Source organism: Aethalodelphis obliquidens, unplaced genomic scaffold (genome assembly GCF_003676395.1).
Source record: "Aethalodelphis obliquidens isolate GAN/ISIS:26980383/991018 unplaced genomic scaffold, ASM367639v1 scaffold45, whole genome shotgun sequence".
NCBI classification, from domain to species: Eukaryota; Metazoa; Chordata; class Mammalia; order Artiodactyla; family Delphinidae; genus Aethalodelphis; species Aethalodelphis obliquidens.
In genome coordinates, this window is record NW_020837989.1 from 8602416 (window position 1) to 8612130 (window position 9715).

General features: G+C 44.4%; 1 protein-coding gene across 3 annotated transcripts in view; it reads right to left on the reverse strand.

Moving 5' to 3' along the window:
- Nucleotides 1-9502, reverse strand: part of SLC26A2 (solute carrier family 26 member 2) — a 22435-nt gene extending 12933 nt beyond the window's left edge. For 2 of the 3 annotated variants that reach the window (XR_003427732.1, XM_027081604.1), the window contains exon 1: nucleotides 9302-9502. The gene's annotated coding sequence lies outside the window, so the exon portion shown is untranslated. Of the gene's footprint in view, nucleotides 1-8589; nucleotides 8735-9301 lie in introns of all 3 variants that reach the window. The other variant, XM_027081605.1, reaches the window with a different exon arrangement.
- Nucleotides 9503-9715: the final 213 nt, after the last annotated feature.

Sequence of the window (9715 nt, forward strand, 5' to 3'; positions counted from 1 at the left end):
GAGAGGCCCGTGTACCGCAAAAAAAAAAAAAAAAAAAAAAAAAAATAAGACCCAACTATATGCTGTCTATAAGAAACCCACATTAAATATAAAGATATAGATAGACCATAATAAAGTGAAGTGTCTTGACCAATTTAGTAATTCATTTAGCTTGTGTAAGTGACTGAGCCAGATAATAAAATCCAGATTTTAAGACTCCAAGAATAGCTCTTTTTTTGAGCATGTTACTATTCCTATCACCTACCTAATTAGCTTTCTCTAACTTCAGGTACTTCTAAACACTTTGAAATTCAGTTATCCTACACATCCCAGTTTCACCTACCTGCTACCCAAAATGACCTGGCACTGACATCTACAAACTTGTGCCCAACTCTCCTTTCTCTATACTCATGGCCATAGTCCTTTTCCATCTCCAGCTCTCAAAAAATTAGGTATTCACTCACAAACAGTCCTAGAAGTGGAAATGATTTAGCCATCAGTCTGAATCCAAAAACCATCTATAGTCTTTTACTGATCCTAGTCACTCCCTAAAATTCTCCTCAAAACTACTTTTTTCCCTTTTTTCAAGGCTACTTTAAAACCCCAAACAATATAAAATTACATTAAAAATTATCTTAAACTAAATTGTAGGTATGACCTCCATATAAATTAAGCTCCTTGAGAGCAAGCTCTATTCTGTTTCATCTTTGTATCCCCTGAAGTGTCCAAGTACATGCTTTCAAAAATAGAAATGAAAATATTTGCTAACCAAATAACTGAAATACAGAAAAAGTAGGATGCAAAGCAATATTTATTTTCAGGTGGAAATATCTACTCTGGAACAAATTTTTCAAGTATCCCTTTTCGCACAAATATCCTCTCATTCCCCCAAGCCTGTTACTGCTTTCAATTACAGTACTCACCAATTGCTTCATGAAAAATGAAGTTACAGTGTTTATCCTTGAAATACAGTCTATAGCCAGACTCCCATTTTCAGAAAGTTGGAATACATACTACATATTCCATGAAATTCAGTAAAATAGGATTCTCCTGTATCATCTAGGGTAGTTTCTCCCTTTATCAACATTGGTAATTGAGAGTGAAGAAGAGAAAGGTTCAAGAAGAAAACACTTGAACCTTCCACATTACGTTGCAGGAACTGGAGGAAAAAATCAACAAAACATTTGAAAAATATATTTACATATTCATATATTAAAGTATAATGGCAGTTCAGGCAACACAAAAAGGAAAAACATTTCTGTACTTTCTTCTTTAATTAGGCACATGCAGTGTGACTACTTAGAAAGCTGTCTTATCCGGGTGACTAAACAGCAGCACTGGCACTGTTTCCCGTGTGAATTACTGAGAGTCTAAGAGAACTGAACTAAAAGAGAGGGATATCCCTTCTATGTAAGCCTGACAGCGGTCAGCCAACTTCTTTTGGAAATTTTGCAGATATAAGAGAAACAATGTCTACTTTTGGTAAGTAATTACAGCATATAATTTTAACCAATAGTGCATATGAAACAGTTTTGCAATTTGTGAAACCGAAATGCCTTTTTGGAAGGCAACAGTGTTCAGAGATTGGTAAAGTCTGTCTCTGAAACATAACGGTTCCATATTCATGCTCTGCTCTGTGTATGTATGCCACAACTCACTGCTAAATAAAACTGAAGCTGCCAACTACTAGGATCAGAGCATCTAAGCAGGGAAGAAATCTGCAAGAGACAGAGCAGTTTAGAAAGGCTTCCAGGGAACAACATATCTCACCTGGGATCTGAAGTCTGGGTCGGAGATGAAAGAATGAGGGAAGGACTTGGAAAATGGATGAGGGAAAAGAAAACACAACTAGCAATAGTTCTGGGGTTGGAGGGAAAGAATGAGAAATAGTATGATACGTTTAGAGCACCAGATGCATATGGGAGATCAATGAGAGAGAAAGTGGCAAAGGTACCTAGGGGAGATTCTGGAAGGCTTTTATGCCAGGTTAAGAAAGGCAGACTTTCACCTGCAGACAGTGCATAGGCGCTGAAGGTTTTCGAGAAAATCACTTACTGTATCACTCATTTGACAATAATTATCATATTACATCTTCTGGTCTGTTATGCTATTCAATTCTTTTTCAAGCAAGCAAGTAATATTTTCCTTTTTTGCCCTTTATGAATAAAAATTAGTTTAAGATTTATTTTTATAAATTTTTTTATTTTTATTTATTTATTTTTGGCTGCACTGGGTCTTCGTTGCTGCACGCGGGCTTTCTCTAGTTGCGGCGAGTGGGGGCTACACTTCATTGAGGTGCACGGGTTTCTCTCATTGTAGTAACTTCTCTTGCTGTGGAGCACAGGCTCTAGGTGCACAGGCTTCAGTAGTTGTGGCTCGTGGGCTGTAAAGTGCAAGCTCAGTAGTTGTGGTGCACGGGCTTAGTTGCTCTGCGGCATGTGGGATCTTCCCGGAACAGGGATCGAACCTGTATCCCCTGGATTGGCAGGTGGATTCTTAACCACTGCGCCACCAGGGAAGTCCCTAAGATTATTTTAGAAAAAAAAAAAACTAAACCATAAACAGGTAAAACCAAGACAGAGTCTCCATTTACACTGTTCCATCTGATCCTCCAACTCACTGTTGTCAGACAAGTTCAGGGAAGATAACAGCATTGTAAGGCCCAGGAAGCTAAGGATGAGCAAAGGCTTCTGTATCCATCTCCATCCCACTTACAGGTGCTTGCAACCAGCACAGCTGGAGCCCAGGCCACTGTTCCTTTGCCCTAGACTAGGAAGTTAATACTGTGAGAGGACTGCCCCCCGCCAGAAATGAAAATTCAGACCCATCTTTGTTCTGTGAAGTGCCAACAAGCCTTCCAAGGATGGATTGGTTAACTTTCTATGTGAGCTCCTAGAGACTGGGTACTGGCCTGCTTATTACTGTAAGCTAACCACTGTGCTAGACACAATGCATCAGAACCTAGACTACAAATCTAGCAGTCAATATTTCTTTTCCTTATCCCCACCCGACTCCCACATACAGTCCATCAGTAAGTCCTGTCTTCTCTACCTTGAGTAATATATCCATCCTCTCCCCACTGCCCAGAGTATCTGGAATCCAGTCACTTCTCACTACCCTCCACCATCAGATCTCACATGGGCTACTCCAATAGCTTATAACATCTGAACCCTGCCCACCTCTCCACCCTCATTTCCTACTGGCCTTCTTGCTGTTCCTGGAACATGGCAAGTTGATTCCCTTCTTAGGGTCTTTGCACTTGCTCAAGTTCTCTGCCTGGAACAATCACACCCTCAGATCTCTGCAGGCCTTTTCTCATCCTTCATGCCTCAGCTTATATATCCTCTCCATACAATGGCCTTCCTTGACCATCCCAAATAAAATAAAACTGCCACTCCATCATTCCCTAAACCCTCATCTAGCTTTATTTTCTTCACAGCATTTTCATAGAGACTTTTGAAAATTATATTATGTATTTAAACTTTTTAAAAACTATTATTTATAGTCTTTCTCATATCTACTGTATCCCCAGTACCAAGAACAATGCTTAGCACATAGTAGGAGATCAGTAAATTCTTACGAAAATGAATAAGAAACCCAGTTTCTACCCACAATCAGCGGGTTAAGACAGATTTATAAACAGATAAACTATAACATTCTAAGTGCCATAACAGAGGTTTGGCATACTCTGAGAGAGCAGGGAATAGGCTGTAGGCCAATGTGTGGAAGTTGCAAAGTAAGAAAAGAAAGGAAACTCAGGCAAGTGAAGGGTCCCAGGAAAACCCAAGACCCAGGAAGAAGTCACCTAGATTGCCAGATTCCTGGGGTGAAACTGCATGAGGTAAGACTGGAGTGAGGGACTTCCCTGGTGGCGCAGTAGTTAAGAATCCACCTGCCAATGCAGGGGACACGGATTCAATCCCTGGTCTGGGAAGATCCCACTTGCTGTGGAGCAACTAAGCCTGTGCGCCACAACTACTGAGCCTGCACCCTAGAGCCCGTGTGCTGCAACTACTGAGCCCACGTGCGGCAACTACTGAGCCCGCATGCTGCAACTACTGAAGCCCGCGTGCCTAGAGCCTGTGCTCCACAGCAAGAGAAGCCACCGCAATGAGAAGCCCACTCACCACAACGAAGAGTAGCCTCTGCTCGCTGCAACTAGAGAAAGCCTGCACGCAGCAATGAATACCCAACGCAGCCACAAATAAATAAATAAATAAATATTTAAAAAGATGCATACTATAAATTCTAATGCAATCCCATTAATAACGAAGAGTTATGGCTAATAAACAATGGAGATAAAATGGAATTACAGAAAATACTAAATAATCCAAAAGAAGACAGAGAAGGGGACATAAACAGCTACTATATAAAATAACCTCAATCTAAGGTTTGCGGAAAACTTGAGAAGTTTTTTTTTTTTTGGCTGCACTGGGTCTTTGTTGCTGCGCGCAGGCTTTCTCTAGTTGCAGCGAGAAGGGGCTGCTCTCCGTGTGGTGCACAGGCTTCTCATTGCGGTGGTTTCTCTTGCTGCGGAGCACAGGCTCTAGGCGCGCAGGCTTCAGTAGTTGTGGCAGGCAGGCTCAGTAGATGTGGTACACGGGCTTAACTGCTCTGCAGCATGTGGGATCTTCCCGGACCAGGGCTCGAACCTGTGTCCCCTGCATTGGCAGGCGGATTCTTAACCACTGCACCACCAGGGAAGTCCCGAGAAGTCTTAGCATTAACCTAATATTAATGTGAACAAGTCATCTACCAAAAAAATCTCTTCTCCTAAGTGGAAAATTCCAGTTAAACTAGGCTGGAATAGGTGTGGACTATATAGTTCAGAAATAATTTTCCAGTACTCACACAGCTTATAAGCAGTAGAACCATGATGAGAATCAAGACCTGTCTGATTCAAACCTACTCTCTGTCTCTGGACTGCTTATTTTGAAACTTTTCAAATATTCAGAAAAGTTGAAAGAATGATACATGGAACACTTATTCACAATTCACCCATTTAACAATATACCAATTGTTAATGTTTTGCTACATCTGCACTACTTCTGCACTCTTCATACACTCAGGTTGGTTTGTTTGGGGTTTTTTTTTCCCTCAACTATTTGAAAGTTGACGACATACTTCAGCCTTAAACACTGAATTGAACCAATGTTTTTAACCACCATCCCATGATGCCTCTTCTTCAAAAGAAGCATTCTGTAACAACATGGCATCAAACCATTTGGATACACTCTTCAAAAATCTGCAATGGCTCTCCACCTCCTACTGAAATATAGTCAAATGACTTTAGTATAGTCTTCTCTCTGTGAATGAGCCTGCAACTGCCTTTCTCTTGCTTCTTTTCATGCACCAGTGTTCCAATCACCAGTCCATGAAAATACTAATAAGCATCCTTTGCCCTTTGGGACCCTTGCTCATGTCGTTCCTTCAGTTGGGGACGTCTTTCCCTTCTATCTCCATCTATCTTGGTCCTTTTTCTAATCTTTTAAGTCCCACCTCAAATGACTAGGAGAAGGGGGCTGAAACTTCTTAGGCTATGCTTCCCCAACACATGACATATAGCTATTTAGCACTCAAGTTTACATGTGTCTCAAACGAGAGCACCACTTTAGGGCAGACACCAAGTCATCCTCGTGTCTACATAACCCAGAACCTAACACAATGCCTCCCACTTGCTATGTATGGTTACAGATCTATGTTTATTGAAATGAACAAACAGGTGAAGTTTCAAGTTAATATAATGAAGCCAAAAAAATATTCCTCGTTTTCCAGTTATCACAAATGATTAACAATGCCCATTTATTTCTGTGATGCAAAAAGAAGAACTACCACAAGGCTTATGTCAGTAGTAAAAGCACTACGCTATATTTTTTCTTGTATAAAGCCCAATATAAGACAAAATAATAAAATACCCAAGAGGAAAATAGCTTAATGTAAAACCATAGTAAAATAATTAAATAGTTCCTTGCATAGTAATTCACTGCTTTCAAAAAGATTTCATCTAAATAAAAAAAACAAAAAAAGAAAGAAAAAAAGAAAAAAATTTTAATAAAATTTTAAAAAAGATTTCATCTACATCTCCCACTTGCCTCCTCAGTAAATCTGAGAATCAGAGTATGAATTCCTATTCTCCAGTATGAAAAACATCAAAGTTTAGTCACTTGCTCAACTGGTAGGACCAGATTCTCAGTCCTCATCTTCCAATTTCCAAGCTTAGATCTCTTCTAAAATACCACATGACCCCCAAATTTATTTCCTTGCTAAGAGCTCCTAGGAGCTAGTTCAAAGCAATAATTTTATGGCCAAGTGCTCTCCTCATTTCTGAGCCTATTATTAAATTTAATATTTAATACAGTTCATAGTTCTATCCCCAGTACCTTGAAACATGTAGAGCACCTAATAAGTGCTTAACAAATATTTGTTGAGGGAACGGACGAATAACAGTTTAAGAGCTATGTGGTAAAGGGCTTCCCTGGTGGCGCAGGGGTTAAGAATCCACCTGCCAATGCAGGGGACACAGGTTTGATCCCTGGTCTGGGAAGATCCCACATGCTGTGGAGAAACTAAGACCGTGTGCCACAACTACTGAGCCTGTGCTCTAGAACCTGAGAGCCACAACTACTGAGCCCGCATGCCACAACTACTGAAGCCCACGTGCCTAGAGTCCATGCTCCACAACAAGAGAAGCCACTGCAATGAGAAGTCCAGCACCACAGCAAAGAGTAGCCCCCACTCATTGCAACTAGAGAAAAGCCCGCACACAGCAACGAAGACCCAAGGAAGGGAGGGAGGGAGGGAGGAAGGAAGGGAGAGAAAGAAAGAAAGAATCCGCCTGCCAATGCAGGAGACATGGGTTTGAGCCCTGGTCAGGAAAGATCCCACATGCCGCAGAGCAGCTAAATCCGTGCGCCACAACTACTGAACCTGCGCTCTAGAGCCCACGAGCCACAACTACTGAAGCCTGTGCGCCTAGAGCCCGTGCTCCACAACGAGAGAAGCCACCGCAGTGAAAAGACGGTGCACCGCAATGAAGAGTAGCCCCTGCTCACCGCAACTAGAGAACGCCCGCGCGCAGCAACAAAGACCCAACGCAGCCAAAAAAAAAAAAAGAATAAAATAAATAAATTTTTTAAATATATATTAAAAATATCTTAAAAAAAAAAGAGCTATGTGGTGAAGAAAAATCAGTTACTCCTCCCCCTCCACCTCCATACACCATAACCAAGTTTGTGTCAAGAAATTAGTCTGGGGCTTCCCTGGTGGCGCAGTGGTTAAGGATCTGCCTGCCAATGCAAGGGACACAGGTTCAAGCCCTGGCCTGGGAAGATCCCACATTCCGCAGAGCAACTAAGCTCGTGCGCCACAACTACTGAGCCTATGCTCTAGAGCCCGCAAGCCACAACTACTGAGCCCACGTGCCACAACTACTGAAGCCTGCACACCTAGAGCCCGTGCTCTGCAACAAGAGAAGCCACCGCAATGAGGAGCCTGCGCACCACAACAAAGAGTAGCCCCCGCTCACCTCAACTAGAGAAAGCCTGCGCACAGCACCAAAGACCCAACACAGCCAAAAATAAATAAATAAATAAATTTATAAAAACAAACAAACAAACCAAAAAAAAATACTAAAAAAAAGAGAAAGAAATTAGTCTGGCAATCATCTACCTGGGGGTTTATACTCATTAAAAGTAATATCAATGCATAAAATGACCCCTAGTGAATCTAATCAAGTCGCCAAATCCCTGAATAGGTCATCTCTAGATCTTCCTCCAGGAGGCAGCAAATTATAGTACAATACAATGATATCAAACATGAAGATCTGTTAAAATGCAGATTCTCAGACAAATCCAGGGATGAGATCCAAGCCTGCTCCCTGGGTGATTCTGAGTCAGTGGGCTGAGGGCCTATTTGGAGAATCACTAGGTACGTTCTGGAGTCAGACAGATCTCTATTCAGATCCCAGCTAAACTGTTCAACAGCTGTATGGCACTGACTGAAAAATTTCATTTTACTCAGCATTAATTTCTCACCTGTAAAATGGGGATAACATTACTCAACTTGCAGTGTTGTTTTAAAACTAACCCAAGTAAAGTACCTAGCACAACGCCTGGCACATAGCATTTGCTCAGTAAATGACAGCTACCAGTCTCCGTCCCTTGAGATTACTGAAGAAAAAAAAGGGGGCTTATTTCTTGCCAACAGCTTTGGGCCCACCATTTCTTCTTCTTTTTTTTTTTTTTTTTTTTGCGGTACGCGGGCCTCTCACTGTTGTGGCCTCTCCCTTTGCGGAGCACAGGCTCCGGACGCGCAGGCTCAGCGGCCATGGCTCACGGGCCCAGCCGCTCCGCGGCATGTGGGATCATCCCGGAGCGGGGCATGAACCCGCGTCCCCTGCATCGGCAGGCGGACTCTCAACCACTGCGCCACCAGGGAAGCCCCCTCCATTTCTTCTTGACTCAACTTTCAAAGACAAGAACTTCTGCTTAACCCAATACTGGATATCACATTAGTTCCAGATTTCACACAAAAAGCCTCAGGGACAAGGAGGAAAAAGGTACTAGAATGAGTGCCAGAAAGGAGTTTAAGTCCTGAATGCGTCTAACTCACCGTGATCCCCAATCTGTGCAAGGAAGGGCCCAGCCTAATAGTCTATGAGTTTGGGAAAGCTGGGTACAAGTCCTAGCTCTGCAAATGATTTGCTGTGTAATTTTCGGCAACGCTCTATCCCTCTGTGTCCTTTCAGTGTCTCCATCTATCCAGTGAAAGAATTGCAACTTAAGTCTATGAGTCTTGAAAAACTAAAGGTCCTGATTTGTACTTAACCAGGTGTGTGGTTTTAAAAACCAAGGTAATCAAGTCCTCTCTCCTGCTCAAGCCTCAGTTCCCCCATCAGTCTAAGGTGGTGGTGGCGGCTCTTATCTCCTTGGTCCTGCTGCCAGATATCTGGGTTCGAGAAGGCGCTACGAGGACTCTGGCGGAAGAGCCGCACCGTTACCAGCGGGGAGCGGGGCACCCGGCGCGAAGTGTTGGGTGGAGGATGGGCAGCCCTCTGCCGTCGGAGTCGGGTCGGGATCACCCGGGTTGGGGGAGTGGGGCTTTGACGCTGGCCCTGCGTCCGCCCCTGCCGACAGAGGAAATAACTCCTACGCACACCCACCTCGCACGGCCCAGCTACGACCGCCCGCGGCTACCGTTGGTGCGCGCTTCCTCCCACCACACCTGGGTCAGAGGCGAGGACGACCCCAAGAGGGGCCCGCTGACCACGGGAAGGCCGGCACCGCTGTCTCCCCCGCGTCTCGAGTCCCTCCCCTCTCCTCACCTCTGGAGTCTGGGCCGCCCCGTGCGACCTGGATCCAAGGCGCGTCCTCTGCCGCGGCGGGGCTGAGGGGATAGGGTGACGCGGGCAGAGGCAGCCCACTCCCGGGCCGGCCTCCCTTTAACCCCCCAGCCCCCTTGCCCGCCCATCGCCCGGCCCCTGGAGGAGGCGGGGCCCGGGGGAGCTGCGAGAAGGAACCTGCGGGGAGGTGCAGAAGGCGACTCTAACCGCGAAAGTTCAGTATGCACAGTCACGTGGCACCGCGGAAGAACGACGCGGCTGTCAGCCAATGACGCGGCCAGGACAGGCAAGGGTGCTGCCCCCTGGCCGCTTTCCTCCTTGCGATTGGCTGCCCTGTACAGAAGGAGCCACGCGTCCCTTACGGAGATTCCTCCTGACCTTTGCACGGCGATGAAT